This window comes from Myotis myotis, unplaced genomic scaffold (genome assembly GCF_014108235.1).
Source record: "Myotis myotis isolate mMyoMyo1 unplaced genomic scaffold, mMyoMyo1.p scaffold_m19_p_2, whole genome shotgun sequence".
In the NCBI taxonomy this organism is placed as follows: Eukaryota; Metazoa; Chordata; class Mammalia; order Chiroptera; family Vespertilionidae; genus Myotis; species Myotis myotis.
The window spans coordinates 28,027,174-28,044,059 of NW_023416324.1; the positions used below are offsets into that span (position 1 = coordinate 28,027,174).

General features: G+C 46.6%; 1 pseudogene; it reads right to left on the bottom strand.

The window, feature by feature from the left end:
* Positions 1-5,024: 5,024 nt before the first annotated feature.
* LOC118675112 lies at positions 5,025-5,333 on the bottom strand (annotated as a pseudogene).
* Between the last annotated feature and the right edge of the window lie 11,553 nt (positions 5,334-16,886).

Here is a 16,886-nt window from a genome sequence, read left to right on the forward strand (position 1 = left end):
CCATTGGTCATTTTGGTGTACTGTGGAGGAGGTATTGAGAATGTTATGCAGCTTTATACATTTTTGCCATAATTTAGGTGTTTCAGAATTTAGGACGGCGCTAGGTTTTTGTTCGGGGCTTCCTTCTCCACCCCTCCCCCCAATTTAGAAAAGTATTATTTTTAGCCAATTAGGCCAGCTCATTGCTGACTTGTGAAAACAGTCCTTCCCCTTGGCTTGATGGCCTGGACTTTCCGCGATGGCCACCCTTTCTCAATCTCTTGTACCATCTCCTGCTCCTCCTGGGGTCTGTCCTATCCTGTCCCTTCTCTCCCTCTGTCCCTTCTCCCTGGACCATCTCAAGCACCACCAACCAAATACTAACTTCCAAATCTCTATCTCTAGTCTGGGCCCCTCTTCTGAGCTCAGGACCCACGTAACCAAGAACCTTTTTTCATACCACTCTCTGCACATCCCTCAGGTAAACAGAATTCACTCTTTCTCCCACCTAGAGCCACTGGTCTTTAATTGACCCCATCTCAGGCAGTGGCATCCTCATTCATTCAGTCTCTGGGCCAGAAATACATCTCTCCTGCATCCCTAGAGACCATGTAGCTCTGTGAGGAATGCATCAGACTGAGGAAGGAGCCCCAGAAGTGGTTGGGGAGAGGGAAAGAGAAAGAGTGGTAGAGGGAGAGAGACAGAGACAAAGAGCTTCTGACCACACAGAACCAAGTTGGTCATAGAATCTCTTGCACATAATCATAGAAAAGCACCTCTTAAGACCTGCTCTATCTTTTTAAAAATATATATATATTTTTTAATTGATTTCAGAGAAGAAGGGAGAGGAAGAGAGAGATAGAAACGTCAATGATGAGAGGGAATCATTGATTGGCTGCCTTCTGCATGTTGGACTGAGCCTGCAACCCAGGTATGTGCCCTTGACTGGAATGGAACCTGGGGCCCTTCGGTCCGCAGGCCAACACTCTATCCACTGAGCCAAACCAGCTAGGGCAAGACTTGCTCTACTTGAGTGGGTTTCAGTACCCTGGATCCTGTTTAGAACCATCACTTCTTCCAGGAAGCTACCCCTAACCACTGGCTGGGTTGGGGCTTACCTGCTGAAGCTCTAAGCATTAGGTATCACCACTACCTATACCTATGTCTGTCCCCCACCCCAAACTGTGGGTTCCTTGAGGGCAGGAGGAACGAGCCTGCCTTGCCCACTGCCATATCCCAGTGGCCAGCATGGGAACCAGACACACAATAGGTGCTCAACACATATTTAAAAGAATGAACAGGTAGATGTTCCCTTTCTGTCCACACAGACAAGAATCTCAAGTGTGAGTGCATAACAGCCACGGACAGAGAGGCCCAGGCTCTGTCCAGACTGCCCAGCTCTGAGCACGGGGTCCGTGTGGGTCTGCCCTGCTGCCCTGCTCCTGGGCCTGCGGGGAGGGACGTCCTTGTGCTCATCTGTGAAGGCCAAATGGTACCACGTGGTAGTTCTGTGTCTGCCGTGTTCTGGCCCCAGGGTGCAGGGTGAGGGGAGAGCCAGATGTCAGCTCCCCCTGACTGTTCACCCTTTGTCCAGGTCCTGGCCCACTGGACACTCTGCTCAAACCCATGATGTAAATACATCTTAGTTGCTCTAAATCAAATTAAATTCAGCTTGAGTCCTTACCCTAACCAGATCAGTAAGAATTCCATATCACTCACAGCCCTCCTTCAACTCCCTTCAATTGTCCAAGAACTCCAGGGGCTCGAACAGTCCCAGAGGTGGTTGGTCTGTGCTGCACAGTCTTGTGGGCGAAGGCTGAGGTCCTTTTGGGACCGCTTTTGCAGACATTCGCTGTCACCGCCATGGGGCTTCTACTATGTGTCCCCCAGTCCTTGGGAAGGGGACCCCCCATTCTTTCCAGCCCAGGCTCTTTCAAAAGAGCCTCTCCTATAGGCCAACAAAGTTGCAGCCCTTAGTCTTTGGCATCTGTAGTGACACACAGCCACATCCGTGGGGGCCTGTTTCAGGGGGGGATGGGAGTACCTGTTCTGCCCCTCACTTCCATGCTGGAGGGGCAGCTCCCTAAGTGGTTCTCCCTCTTAGCCAGTCAGAAGGCACTCTGACACCTGAAAGGAAAACAGTCTGTTTACCTTCTCAGGTGTGCGGTGGGAGAAAAAATGGCCTCAGAACACAAAAGCCCTTTCATTCCCTCCTGATGAGTCAGTGGGGGTTGGGGATGAGGCCCAGGTTAATTTCTCAATAGAACACTCTGCTGGAGACTTCAGCCCCAGCTTCTCTGAGCAAACAGAAGCTGCCAGGGGAGGGCTTCCTCATCCCCCACTACCAAAACCCACGTCCTAGCCTTCCTCGCCATCTCCCTCCTGCTTCCCAGGAGGACGTGCCCCGCAGTAGTGGGCACTGATCCCCAGGATGCTTTGGCTCCTCCAGGACTTCGCTTCTCTCCCCTCACCCATCCCCTCCCCTTTGCTATATCATTCCCATAGGCTCATAGTTATTCTTAATTCTTTCTCATCCTAGAAAATAATCTGCTTCCCTGACCCTCCCTCACCGCCCCTCCCCCCCTCCCCCCCGCCAGTGGGAGAGACTGAACATTTCTCTGCTCCGCTCACAACAAATCCAAGAGCTGTTTATAGATGAAGCCTCCACTCTTCCATCTCCTGCTCACACGCAGCCCACTACAACCGGCTTTTGGGACCAACTCTCCACTGAAATTGCTCTTGACATAATGACTATTCACCTCCGTTTTGCCAGATCCAATGACTGTGCCTACTAGTATGTTTTCAGCTTATTGAACTTCTCAGTGGCCTTTGCTGCTTCCTGCCATGTGCCTGGGTTACTTCCGTGCCAGAGAAGGCAGACCTTGAGCTCCTCATCACCATGGCCATCTCCTAGGGGCCACTTGGGCACCTCATTCTCACCATCACACACTGGGCCTTGTCCCAGCCCTAACCACGCCTTTGCTGCTCGAACCTTACTCATGCACCCTCAAGGTAACTAACGGTTCAGTCTCCTCAGGCTTCTTCCATGTTGACCCATCTGTGTTCTCCTAATGTATCAGCCCTCTCCTTCTTTCCCTTTTCTTCTTGTTTGTCTAACTTAGATGCCAAGGCCCAACATTTTAATAATTTGCTTGTCAATATCCCAAGCCCCTTTGCCTTTCTGCCTTTTGATCATATCTGTCTGGCAAGTCCCCAGCCACAGATGAGCCCCCTGTCTGCCTTTTAGTGCCATGCGCCAGCAGCCAAGTGACTCCACAGGTCAGATTGATGTTCCCATAACCCATAGCCATTGACTGCAACTGGGCCCTGGACACATTTCTCCAGTCAGCTTGGAACCCTACTCTCTGCAATGGTTGTTTCTAACCTTCCCCATCCTCTTTACACCTCCCTTTCCTCCCTGGCACATGTGATCTTGCCCCTTCCTTTATAGAGAGGATTCAGCCACTAGACAGGAGCTCCCCCAGTTACCCACTAGCACGTTCACACATCTCCCTACATCTGTCCTCTCTCCCGATGCATTAAAGAAAGCACCCCTCCTCCTACCTCAGGCCAGTGCTCCTGCCTAGCCTTGATTCCGAGCCCCTCTGCTTCTCAGGCACCTCACTCTATCCAGAATCCCCTCCCTCTCTGAGCGCTGGATCCCACCCTCTCAATTGGATTCTTCCCATCTTTCTGCTCCCTGCAACCTTAACCCCAGCTTCCTTCCCCGCTCTTGGCTATATGGCATTCTTACTCACTCCGACATTCATTTGGATTTGGCTTTCACCTCTCACAGCTCCCCTGAAACACGATGTTTGAGCTATGACTTCCATGTCTCAAAATTGGATGGGATTTTTCCCCCAGTATTCATCTGTTAGATCTTTTGATTACTTCAGTTAAATATATATATATATATAATTATCAATAATATATATATATATTATTGATTTCAGAGAGGAAGGGAGAGGGAGAGAGGGATAGAAACATCCATGATGAGAATCATCTATTGGCTGCCTCCTGCATGCCCCCAACCGGGGATTGAACCTGCAACTAGGCATGTGCCCTGACAGGGAATCGAACCGGTGACCTCTTGGTTCATAGGTTGATGCTCAGCCATTGAGCCATGCCAGCTGGGCTGATTACTTCATTCTTAAAACACTAGCTTCTTTGACCCCTATGGCATCATATTCACCTGGTTGGTCTCTTTCTCTGTCTCCTTTGCAGGGCCATCCTCCTCCATTCAGTCATTAAATACTCATGCTCTTCAAGGCCTATTCCTAAGCCTTTGCGCTCACTCCCTGTGGACTTTTCCCCCGGTGATCTCATCCCTGCCTACAACTTTGACTGCAATCCATTTGGTGATGATTCACACCTTTATGTCTCCATCCTGGAGAACGTCCTATCTAAGCTCCCGACCAACAGGAGCCCAGCCCACTACCTAGTAAACATCTCTACCTCAGTGTCTCAATGGCACTTCAGTCCCAACATGTCCAAGACCTAACTCATGATCACACTCTGTGAACCTTTCCACTCTTCTCTGTCTCGGTGAATTTGCCACCAAATAGGCAAGCCAGAATCCTAGGAACCATCACCAAATCCTGTTAATTTTACCTCCAAAGCATCTCTTTCCTCTACCCCCTTCTCTTCACCTCTACTGATGCCTTGCTGGTCCAAGCCATTATTACCTCCTTTTTTTTTTTTTTTTTTTTGCATTTAAAAAAAAATAAAAAAAGGAGACATTTAATTTAAATTTAAAAATTCAGAAATTGTCCGGGGGGAAAAAATGAGTAGAGCAAATCAACTCCTAAAAAAGAGGGCTGCATCTTGGTGATCACATTTACTGGAAGGATTGGAGAAAAATAAAAGTGCCATTTAACTTAAGAATTTGTGAGTTATCTGCAAATCAACTCATTTCAGGAGTGGAAGATTCCTTACTCATTTCTTAATATCAAAATTTACACAGGTTTCTCTTTTCAATATCTTCTACATTTAAAGAAACACTCGTACAAAGTCTCCTAATTTCCATGCAAGATAAATTATTTGTCTCAGCCAACTCTCCATGGAGGGGCAACTAGTACAACACCATCCCCCCACAAAGAGCATTGGAACATGCCATTTTGTTGATTTTTATATCTCTTCATATGTTTCTTCATCAATTTCTGTAGTAGTCACAGTTTCTTCCAAATCTTCTAATACCATATTTAAATGTTGACCATAAGCAGGTGATCTGCCTCAAGGCTCTCTGTCATTTCTCATTTTCACATAAATCCGCTCATCCAAGCTGAGTCTGATGAGGTCCAGGGACTCTTCTACCTGTTGGTAGTTAGTTGCTGGTCCACATCATTGACCACCATGTTTCAAACCCTTATTAGTACCTCTCATCTGGATTCCTGAGGAACTCCTAACTGATCTTACTGCATAGCTCTGTCCTTCTCCCATCTTACCATGTCACTCCCATTAAAACCCTCTACTAACTTCCCATTGCTCCTGGGATAAAGAGCCAACTCCTTAAATGGCCTCCCCTTACCTACCTTCTATCATCATTTAGCATTACACTCCCTTCTCCTGCGTTCCCTCCAGCTTCCTTTCAGTTCCTCAAATACACATGTGCCCCCACCCCCAACCACCCAGCCTTTGCACCATTCTTTTTGGAGGATTTTCCCACCCTGCCCACTTCAGTTTTTAGCTCATTCTTCACTTTTGGCTCAGGCACGATTTCTTTGGGGCAGCCTGCCCTGGCCCGTAGTCTAGATCTGGGTTGTTTGGTAGACATTTCACAGAGCTCTGTTTCCCCCACATATAATCATGCTTACGTGCTTCTCTGGGACCCCAGCCCTGTGTGGAAGTTGAGTAGAGTCCATGCGGGTTCCAGGCAATGTGGGCAATGTGATTCAGAAGTGTTGTGGGGGCTCTGGCCAGAGGCTTGGAGTTGCATAGGTGTGTATCACGGACACCTCTAGGTTTCCAAGGACGCTCCTTATGCTGCCAGTGCCACAAAGGCCACAGCCAGGACAGACCAGCTGAACTGGCCCCAGTCAGCACAGATCAGCTGCTAGGCAGCCTGGCATTTGGAGACATACAAACCTAGTCTGAATATTACCCATGGCACTTATTAGCTGCTTGGTTTTGGGCAAATTACTTCTCTCTCTAAGCCTCAGCTTCCTCTTCTGTAAAAGGGGAATATTACTTACGGCAGTATTATAAGAATGATATAAAATTGTGTTCATAAAGAGCTTTACCAGAGCTTTTCCAGAGCTTCACATCACAGGTTCTTGAAAATAGAAGCTATTTGATGATTATTAGAATTAGCATAATTAAGCCTCTAATAGTGCAGGCTTGGAGGACCATTTAAAAGCTAATCCCACTGGGCCCAGTATCCCAGTAATCCTCAGCTAGTGTCTAAATGAGACCCTGGTTCATCATCTATCAACCTTCTCTACTTCCTCTCCCCTGATCCAGCTTCCCACTGCTCCCTCTCCAATCTTCCCCTGGTGCCCTCCAGAAGCATTCAGCCCTTTAAGAGGCCCTTCTTCCAACTCCTGCCTAACTGAGGACCCAGCAACTGTTTTCAGGGAAGCTGCCATCCTCCCCACCACAGAGTAAGGAGGAGGGGCAGAGCCTTCTGTGCTCTCAAAAGCCACTCCCAGATCATTATTCCTTCAGCCTCATGGAAAAATTCCTGCTCATTTAAGGCTCATGCCATCTGGCTCTTGCAATTCATTCATTCAATCAAGATTTATTAAGTGCTTTTCCCTCTCTTTCTTCACTTTACTTTCTTTCAGAAAGGATTTAGGTGACGTAAAAAACATGCGATACAAGATGCCTGGTACATAGTAGGACTCTGTCTTTTTGAACAAATGAATACATTTAAAAGTTCACACAGTTGTTCATCTCTTCCCAGTTCCCCCTTCAGAGGTAGGTCTCATTAAACATGAACAGAGAAGTAGGAGGTTCAGTCTTGGGCACCCCCTGAGTTCTGAGTTGTTCAGTTGGGAGCCGGTTCACCATTTTAAAGGTTCTAATTCTGCAGGGAATCTCATCTCATAATGCTGGCCACCACCCGGAGTTTGGGATGTAGGTACCTCAAGAAAACTGTGTTTTCTCCCCATGGGCCCCAGGAAAGAGATAGGGGATGGAGCGTCCCCTTCGCCCCTTCACCACAGCAGGTTTTTATTCTCCCCGAGACCATCGTATGAGGCGGGGCTGCCATGTGTGACTTGCTTTAATGAAGAGTTGGGCAGCTTAAAAAGGAATTACAGGACAGAAAGAGAAAACTACAGCTGGGTAAGAACTAGGGTTTTCCCGGGAACCAAGGAGACAAGCATCTCAAGAGTTAAATGCTGAATTCACTCTGCTGTCCTCCGTTATACAGCTTCTCTCTGGGCGGCATCCTTCATCAACACCCCTGGCAATCCACTTTCAGAAAATCCCTGCGTTCCCCACCAGGAAGGGGTGTATCTCTCTGGATCCTTTCCTTCCCCCTATTCAGTTCCCAAGTCAAGAAAACTCATGAGTCATGTCTGCAGGGCTCATCAAGTCGATCAGTAATGTTTGAATTGGCACCTCCTCCCAGAGGTCATTCTAGTGAGGGAGAGCGTTGGCATTCTACATCCCATCTTTCAAGGTGGGTTTCTTTTTTTCAGCAGCTTTCTTTTCGATATCCAATATCCACACTGATGTCTTTAAATATTGAGCCTGCTAAACAAATACACTCATACCCGTAGCTCAAAGACAGACATCACTTCTCAGGTCCAGTACATTCTAAAGCCATATTGAGAAAGGAAGTAATTCCTTAACTACCTCATAATTAGCAGTAATTATTCCCTTTTCCCTGGGAATCAGTAAATCCGATTATTGTGGCGAGGATAGAATGCCTACTCCTTTCTTGATCCCCTTTGGGATGTGTTTGAATAAGAATATGGTCATAGTCCCTTTAATGACTTCTTGATTCTCACAGGAGAGGCTTTGATGACTTGATTTTAGAAAGCCTCCATTACCAGTACATTCTTGCCAAGAGCTAATATCAATGGGGAGAGAGAAAAGAGATGACCTATTCTCCCAGTTAAATAAAATTAAAGGTAAGTATATGAAGAAACTGAAAAGAAAAAAAAAAGAAAAAACAAGGACAGTAATCAAGACATTGTGATAGTGGCATTGGATAGACATACAGATCAATGGAACAGAACTCAGAGTCCAGAAATAAACCCTTACACGTATGGTCAATTAATATTTTTAAATAATTTTTTTCTTTATTGATTAAGGTATTACATATGTGTCCTTATTGCCCGATTGCCCCCCCCCCCCACTAATGCCCTGACCCCCCCACCCCTGGTGTCTGTGTCCATTGGTTAGGCTTATATGCATGCATACAAGTCCTTTGGTTGATCTCTCCCCCTTACCCTCACCCTCCCCTACCTTGTCAATTGATTTTTGGCAAAGGTGCCAAAGCATCAATGGGGAAAAAATAGCTTGTTTGTTTTTTTCAACAAATGGTTCTGGTACAAGTGGATATCCAAATGCAAAAATATTAATTTAGACTCTTACTCCATGCCATATCCAAAAATTAACTCAAAATGGGTTAGATCTAAATGTAAGAGAAAAAAAAAACCAATTAAATTCTTAGAAGAAAACATAGGAGTAAATCTTCATGACTTTGGGTTAGGGCAAGTTATTAGATATGACACCAAAAACACAAGTAATATAAGAAAAAAACGATAAGTTGGACTGCATAAAAATTAAAATTTTTTTGATAAAAAATCCACTAATTAAGTGAAAACAAGTGACAGAGGAGGAGAAAATATTTGTAAATCGTATGTCTGATAAAAGGATTTGCATCTAGAATATATAAAGAACTCACAACTCAATAATAAGACAAATAACTCACTTTAAAAATGGGAAAAAGAATTAAACAGACATTTCACCAAATACATGGCCAATAAGCACATGAAAACAGGCTCATCATTAGTCTGTAGGGAAATGCAAATTGAAACCACTACACACCCACTAGAATGGCTATAATAAAAAAGACAGGCAATAACAAGTGTTGATGAGGATGTGGAGGAACTGGAGCCTTCACACATTGCTCGTGGGAACGTGAAATGGCGCGGCACTTGGGAAAACAGCTTGGCAGATTCTTAACATAAATTCACCATGTGACCCAACAATTTCGCATCTAGGTATCTGCCCAAGAGAAATGAAAACATATGTCTACAGAAGGACTTCTATGTGCAAGTTCGTAACAGCAGTATTTGTAACAGCCAAAAAATAGAAAGAGCTCAAATGTTTATCAACTGGTGAATCGATGATAAATAAAATGTAGTACTAGTATATCCATATAGTAGAATACTATTTGGCAATAAAAAGGAATAAACTACCGATAGAGTCTACAGATGAACTTCAAAAACATTATACTCAGTGAAAGAAGCCAAACACAAAAGATCACATATTATATGATTCCATTTATATAAAATATCCAGGAAAAGCAAATCTACATCAAACAGAAAGTAGATTGTAGTGGTTGCCTATGGGAATATGGAGTGACTGAAATGAGTACAAGGATGCTTTTAAACACACACACACACACACATATATATATATTATTGATTTCAGAGAGGAAGGGAGAGGGAGAGAGAGACAGAAACATCCTTGAGGAGAGAATCATTGACCAGCTGCCTCCTGCATGCCCCACACAGGGGATCGAGCCCACAACCAGGGCGTGTGTCCTGACTGGCAGAGTCAAACCACCACCTCCTGGTTCATAGGCCCACACTCAACCACGGAGTCACGCTGGCTGGGCACAAGGATGCCTTTGAGGCTGATGGACATGTTTTGTGATGATAGTTGCACAATGTTGTAAATTTACTAAAAATCATTAACTAATACACTAAAAAAAAAAAAAAAAAAAGACAACAGGACAGGAAAGAGATAAATGGAACTGAGGGTGATGCTAGTATACAAGGGTACACATGGTAGAGGCGGGCTTTAAATTTGGCTGAGCTTCCTGACAGTCAAAGGAAAAAAGGAAACCTAATTGGGCATGCAATCCATAGTGTCTTTCAAATTCAAAACAAAACGAAACTAGTTTTAGTTTAAGAGCTTTGCTTTTAAAAAAAAAAAAAAGAGCTTTGCTTTTTTCAGTCCTTAGACCTGAGAAAATGTTTTCCTAGTGAGAGGACAATATATGAACTAGTTAATATCCTCCTTACTATCCTACAGTCATTTCATTTCCAGGTTTTTTGAACAGTTTCATATAATGTCCTTCATTGTCATTGGTAGAGTTGTGCTACTCTATATGGATGCCCAATAAAATAATTAAAATCACATAATTTTAGAAATGTAGTTACCCTAACCACATTCCAAGTGCTCAATAGCCACATGGGCCAGTGGCTGCTACAATGGACGGCGCATCTATAGGGCATTCCCGTCACTGCAGAAGGTTCTTCTGGGTAGCGCTAGGTTAGAGCGTAGTTCAGTAAAAACAAGTAAAAGTTTGGAGTTTGGAATGCTGGTGAAAGTGATTCTGTTCCAACCTTGGCAAGGAGAGACCTTTCAACCTACTTTCATACCTTCACACATTCAGTACAGGGGCAGAAAGACGGGTTGGGGATAGGAGTGGAAATTTCATTTAAAAAATAGGATGAGGGTTGACATACTTTTTCTAACATTTGCACATGGAATGGTGGGGTAAACTGAGGCCCATCAGGGGCCTCGACACAAGAGAACATGCAGGCCAGGTGCCAAGAGGAGATTGAGATAGTAATATGAAATGTCTGTCTTTCTTGCAGATATTTTACCAACCAACGGCCCCATCCCTATTCCCACCCTTTCTTATCCAGAGTGAAACCAGACAGACTGAACAGCTGACCGCTTGTACCAGAGTCCAGGGAGGCAGGCTCCTGCAGGAGGGAAGGAAAGGGCTTATAGGACAAAAACTGGTGGAGCCAAGGAAGAGAGTGAGAGGGCTGGAGGGGCTGTTTTTCCTCCCAGTGTCGAGAGAGTGGTCATTTTGGGGACAGTGCAATCCTGCATGAATAGGCCCTTCTTACTGAGGCGCTGTTAGGGTGCGGCCGTCCCTGAAAACGGTTCTCTGCATATTCCTGCTGGGTGGAAGCAAACGCAAGCCAGAAGTCAACATCGGCTTTGTCCATTTTCCTGTGCTTTGGGTGCATGTTTTTCTGGCGAAGAGTACAGTTGTTCTGAGTAAGCTGTGCTTCTTCCTCCCTTTCACGTTGAGAGTATAGTGTTGGAGTGAAAACCACGCAGAAGTACTGACCAAGGCCAGTGTCTGCTGTGACGAGGCCCCACCATCCCAGCGATTTGAGCCAGTGTGCCCCGCTGTGGCCTCTGGGGAGAGGGAAGGGGTGTACTGAGGAGCAAGGGGCATCTGGCCTGAAGGAATAAGAAGAGAGGAGGTGGAGGCCACTGTCATACCTGCCTCTGGAGCTGCTGGAGGGCGCAGTAGGTGAGAACAGAGGGTGCAGTTGGTGAGAACGGAGGGTGAAACCTGACAGCCACAGGCAACACGGAGGGGAGGCGGCTCGTGCAGGGAGCTGTGAGGACACAAATGATCTGACCAAGTCTGGAGCAGCAGCTGCTAACAGTCTTCACTAAGGAAACGTGTGACGCCCCACTGCCATTCTCCAAGCCCGGCCTCCTCTGGCTGCGGCCAAACGAATTGAAGAATTAGCTGGTGTGTGATGGGAATCACTAATTTTGTATATTTCAAGTTGCTTGTGGTTTTACTAATATAATTACGCCTTTTATTGTATTTAGATGGAGAGGGAGGATCTAGAAGCTCACAGTAGGTCCTTTCTATGACAAAAGCTCTGAATCCGTACGGGTCAGGGATCTAGGTGGGGACCAGGAGCTGCTGCTCTGTGGGCTCTGGTGGCACCTTCGGGAGCTAGGAGAGTGACTGCGGGATGGGGTTGGGGCCTCACCGGGCCTTCTGTGAGGCGGACTCAGTTCAGCTCTCCATTTGCTCCGAACCCCATGCACTCCCACTCTGGCTAGTGGACCCCAGTGGCATCCAGAGCTCTAGGAATCAATGTTGGGTCAGTGCCAGTGCCCAGTGCCTCTGAAATGCCTGGGTAGCCACAGGCCCTGAAAGAGGGCAGAGTATTCAGGCCCCAGGGGTCAGCTTGTCTGGGCTCCTGTGCTGACTCAGCGGATTCACCTGGCCTTGGCCTCTCTCACCACTTCACCTTGGAAGGTGTATTAGTCAGGACTTTTTTCATGGCACATGGCAGAGAAAGTGTAAAAGTCCAGAATATACAAGAAAATGTTTAAATTCTCCATTGTGTTTTTTATTTTATTTTTAAAGAAAGATTTTTTATTGCCTTTGGAGAGAGGGGGAGAGGGAGAGAGAGAAACATCAATGTGAAAGTGATCGGCTGTCTCATGCATGTCCCCTACCAAGGATCGAGCCTCACAGCGTGGGCATGTGCCCTGAGCCCGCAACCTTTCAGTGCATGAGATGACACCCCACCAACTGAGCCACACCGGCCAGGGCTCTGTTGTGTTTTTAAAAATGTTTTCGGGGTGGGGGTGGCGAGGGGGTACTAATATAAGGTGACAGGAAAAGATTTGACTTTGGTCAGTGGGCACCACTGCAATACACAGATCTTGTAACATAGAAATCCACACCCAAAACCTATATGTTCATGTTGACCAACATCTCCCCAAACAATTTAATAAATAAAGATTTAAAAAACGTTTTCTGCTATAACAAGTATTTGTTTTTCTTCTATAACTTCTGCAAAAGAGAAAAAACTTAAAAATACTTTTTCCATGGGGGCTGGGTGGAAGTGGGCAAAGGAAGGGAAAATGGGGACATCTGTAATCATGGCAACAATAAAAATAAAGTTAAATAAAATAAAATACTTTTCCCAAATGCCCAGAAACTCTATCATTCTTGTCCTGCCAGTTGCTTTAAATAAAACAAGAGCACTGACATCATACTCGTCAGGTTAAATATTAGATAGAAAGTTCAATTTCCTATAACAACCTTGCAATGAGTAAATACAATTTTCTACAATAAACAAGCATCACAGTCTTAAGGTTAAGGGTTATAAAACAATAAACCATTGTAGTTAGAGTAGAATATTATAGGAAAGCTTCTTGCATACAAATGACTCAATCTCATCGTCACAAGATATAAAAGAACAAATTTGAAATAAGATTTAAACTCTGTCTGGTTAACTCTGTCTTGCTCTCTCTCTTCCTTGTACCTTTCAACTTATTCCTAATCTTTACCACACAAAAAATTATATCCAGCCCAATGCTTTCCCATCTCAAAGGCCTTCATGCCAATAACTTTTCATTCTCTCAAGCTTCCTTATTTATGGTTATTGAAACCTCTGGTTTCAACTACAGTTTTAAACAGATAAAGTAAGAGATTAGGAGCTTATAATATTTTTATTTCCTGAAAAATGGCTGGGTCCAGGGGCTCAAATGGTGATCAAACTTATCCCTTTGTCTCTGTTTCCATCTCTCATCTCTCCTTTATCTCCGATCCAGTTGGTTTGTGGCCTCATTCCCTTCGGTTGTAGAGTTTTCCTCTGTGGGACAGTGAAATGGCCACGGGGAGTCCAGCTGCACTCCTAGAGAGTGGGACAACATTCTCTTGGTAGGTCTGACAGAAACTCTCAGGTTGGCCCATCCCTGAACTAATCATGATGACTAGAAAAATGGAGTAATCTGTAAGCTGGTTCCACCTACCCACCTTTGGGCTCTGGGGAATGGGGGCTGAGCGGAGATCAGTGTTACCTAAACCACATAGAATTAGGGTCCTTTCCCCAAAGGAAAGGATGCCAGACAGACAAATAACCTTGGTCTAAGACAAAAGGATGAAAGGTGGTGTTATATTAGGTCAATGGAGATAAAAAGTAACTGTGACGTTTGCTCATCAAGGCCCATCTGGCAGTGAGGCCCGATACCCCATCAACAGACTAGAGTTTTGCATGGTGAAGTGGATGATCAAGAACACATTTAAGGAAGATGAGTGCAGAGCACCCTTCCAGGTGTGGGCTGCTACCTGCCTCACGTACTGGCGCTGAATTGGATATTAGGAGACATGCTGGATAGAAGCTCCAGTGGCCTGTAATCCCAGCACTGTTATCGTCTGCTCTGAAGGGGCAGCTGCTGTGTGAGGAAGGTCACATCCTCAGGTCACTGAGACCGTTTTTAATGAGGGAGTGAAGGCCATTTGGAATGGCAAATCGGTCTGGAAAAGAGGCTTGGCTGACAGCCCGGGGCAACCCTCAGAAGCTGTACTTACAACCTTGAATTACATAACCCAGATCTATCTCCCTGGCCCCGATGGAGGTGGGGAGTCAGCACAGGGCTTTCATAGGAAATGAGCAGTGGTTGATAGTGAAGGGGAAGACAGTGGGTCCTGGGGGCAGGGAGGGCACAGAGCTCCTCTTATGGCCTGAACGTGCTACTCTATGAAAGACAGGGATCGCTCTGATTATTGGGTATAGCACAGGATTCCACGTGCCTCATAAACGGATTGTGGAAGCAGTTGGTACTGTTTCAAAAAGGCTGCCCCACGGCACTGAGGTCCATGCGTGATGACTCTGGGCCTTGGGGAGGGAGCAGATGCTGGGGCTAATTAGGGCATGGTTCCTCTGGCCCAAGACAGGGGACATCCAAATAAAATGGGACACCTGCGCCCAGTGCATGACGTGGACAGCCCTGCTCACCAACCAGCCTGTGTGGGGATGACTCACAGTGGCACGCTCGTAGAGACGGTGTGCTTCGAGCATTGTCTTCTGAAAGCGGACAGTCAAAATTGGGTGGCACAGCTCCTCCCGTGCCTGGGATCAAACCCACCAGGGATCAAGAAGCGTCCTCTGTGTCAGGGGTGTAGTGGGAGAAGTTCCCAGTTTATGGGTTCTCTGAGATTTTGAGAAGTGTTTTTCCAGCAGAATTGTAATTGGCAAAGCTAGGACTGCTTCCCCAAGGGACCCCCCCTCCCCCCACCCAAAGGATTTCACAGAACTTTATGCAAAGTGTGTGGAATGCTCCGTCCAGATCAGAAGTCGCAGTGGGCCAGGACAGACGCTCTAATTCATGCTACACCCTGGGAACTCTGTTGCTGACTGTGTTCTCCACCTCGGCCACATGTTCATCTGGTTTGGGGCTTGACAACAAGGGGACACAGAGACTGTCTCACTCAGGATGCCACCAAGCTGAAGGATAGGCTCCATGGTGGCTTCGCTGCACAGAAAACAAGATCAGAGCCTGGAGGGCAGACAGCTGTTTGGAAGCTGTGCAGCCCTCCCCTGGTGACCACACCCCAATTTTCACTGGGGGAGCCACACCTAAGCCACTCTCAGTCTGTGGAGTTTAGGGGCCAGGGGTGAGGGGAACTGACAATCTTCAGGCAGAAAATCAAGGGGATTTCTGATGACATTGGCGTTGGCAGAGCTGTTCTATGCAGGATCAGTAGCAAATATTCTCAGCTCGGTGGGCCATACGGTCGGTCTCTGTTGCTACGTCTCAACTGCAGTCGCAGAGTGACAGCAGCCGTAAACAACATGGAAGTAAAACGCCTGGCTGTGTTCCAATAAACAGTTATGTATATAACACAGGTGGCAAGCTCCACGTGGCCTACAGGCTGTAGTTTACCAACCCTTGGTTTAAGCACCTGGATCCAGCTGAGCCCGAAGCTAACCGCCCTTGTGCCTTTCCAGTTGATAAACCAGTGCATTCATCTTTTACTGAAAGCAATCGGAGTGGGTGTTTTTGTCAACACAATGGAGAAGTTTCTTATGGACTCACCAAGGTACAGGCAGGAGGTGGGGTTTCACAATGGATCTGGTGGCCCCGGGGAGACAGGAGACAACTTAGCACAAAGGAAACCATATCTGATTGGGGACTGCTCAGGTTACCTGAGAGTTTATAACCTGCAGCCAGAAGCCAAACCACTTCCACCCACGGGAGACGGGAGCGGTGGGCAAACACCTGCCTGAGGACATCGATCTAACCCCCATGAGCAGATGAACCGGAAATGCCCCAAGGAGGCCAAGGAGAAGCCAGGCCTCTCTCTGTGAGGACTTGGTGGGAGATGGATGGGAGAAGAAGGATGGTGAATGGCGGGGAGCGGTGGTGCCCGGAGAACCTTTGGAATGGAGCCCAGTGGTGCCTTGATCCCAGGTGGGGAGGTGAGATACCCTCCCTCTTCAATGAGGATGTGGGGAGCCCACTCCCCAACACTTAATCTGGAGACAGCAGAGAATACGGGAGGAGAAAAGAGTGGAGGGGTAAGTTTAGCCTCCATGGGGCACCAGGAAATCCAGTCACTTAATTGATGAATAAGGACCATTTTGCCCAAGACCAACACCCCCAGCTACCTAGAGGCTGCCTGCTCTGTGGGCATGTGGTATGGCCAGGCCCTTGCTACACTTCACATGGAAGGGATCTGCATCCCCCTCTGTGAGAAAATCGGAAACTCCAGCCTCAACAGACTTACAATCCCTTAAGGCAGTGGTTCTCAACCCTTTAAATACAGTTCCTCATGTTGTGACCCAACCATAAAATTATTTTCGTTGCTACTTCATAGCTGTAATGTTGCTACTGTTATGAATTGTAATGTAAATATCTGATATGCAGGATGGTCTTAGGCGACCCCTGTGAAAGGGTCGTTCGCCAAAGAGGTCGTGACCCACAGGTTGAGAACCGCTGCCTTAAGGGGTTGAATCTTTTCATGGAGGGGAGAGGAGCTGAGAGAAGATACCTGGACTGATATGGGGTCCAATGCCATTTCACCTGCTGGCTGAGCAGGTGCCCGGGACAGGCTATGGAGCAAAGAGGCCCTCTGCTCCGGGATGCAAGATGACTTAGGGTGGTGGCTAGAACCCATCAGAGAATGTGACAGCGTGGCGGGTCTCAGAGATGAAGAG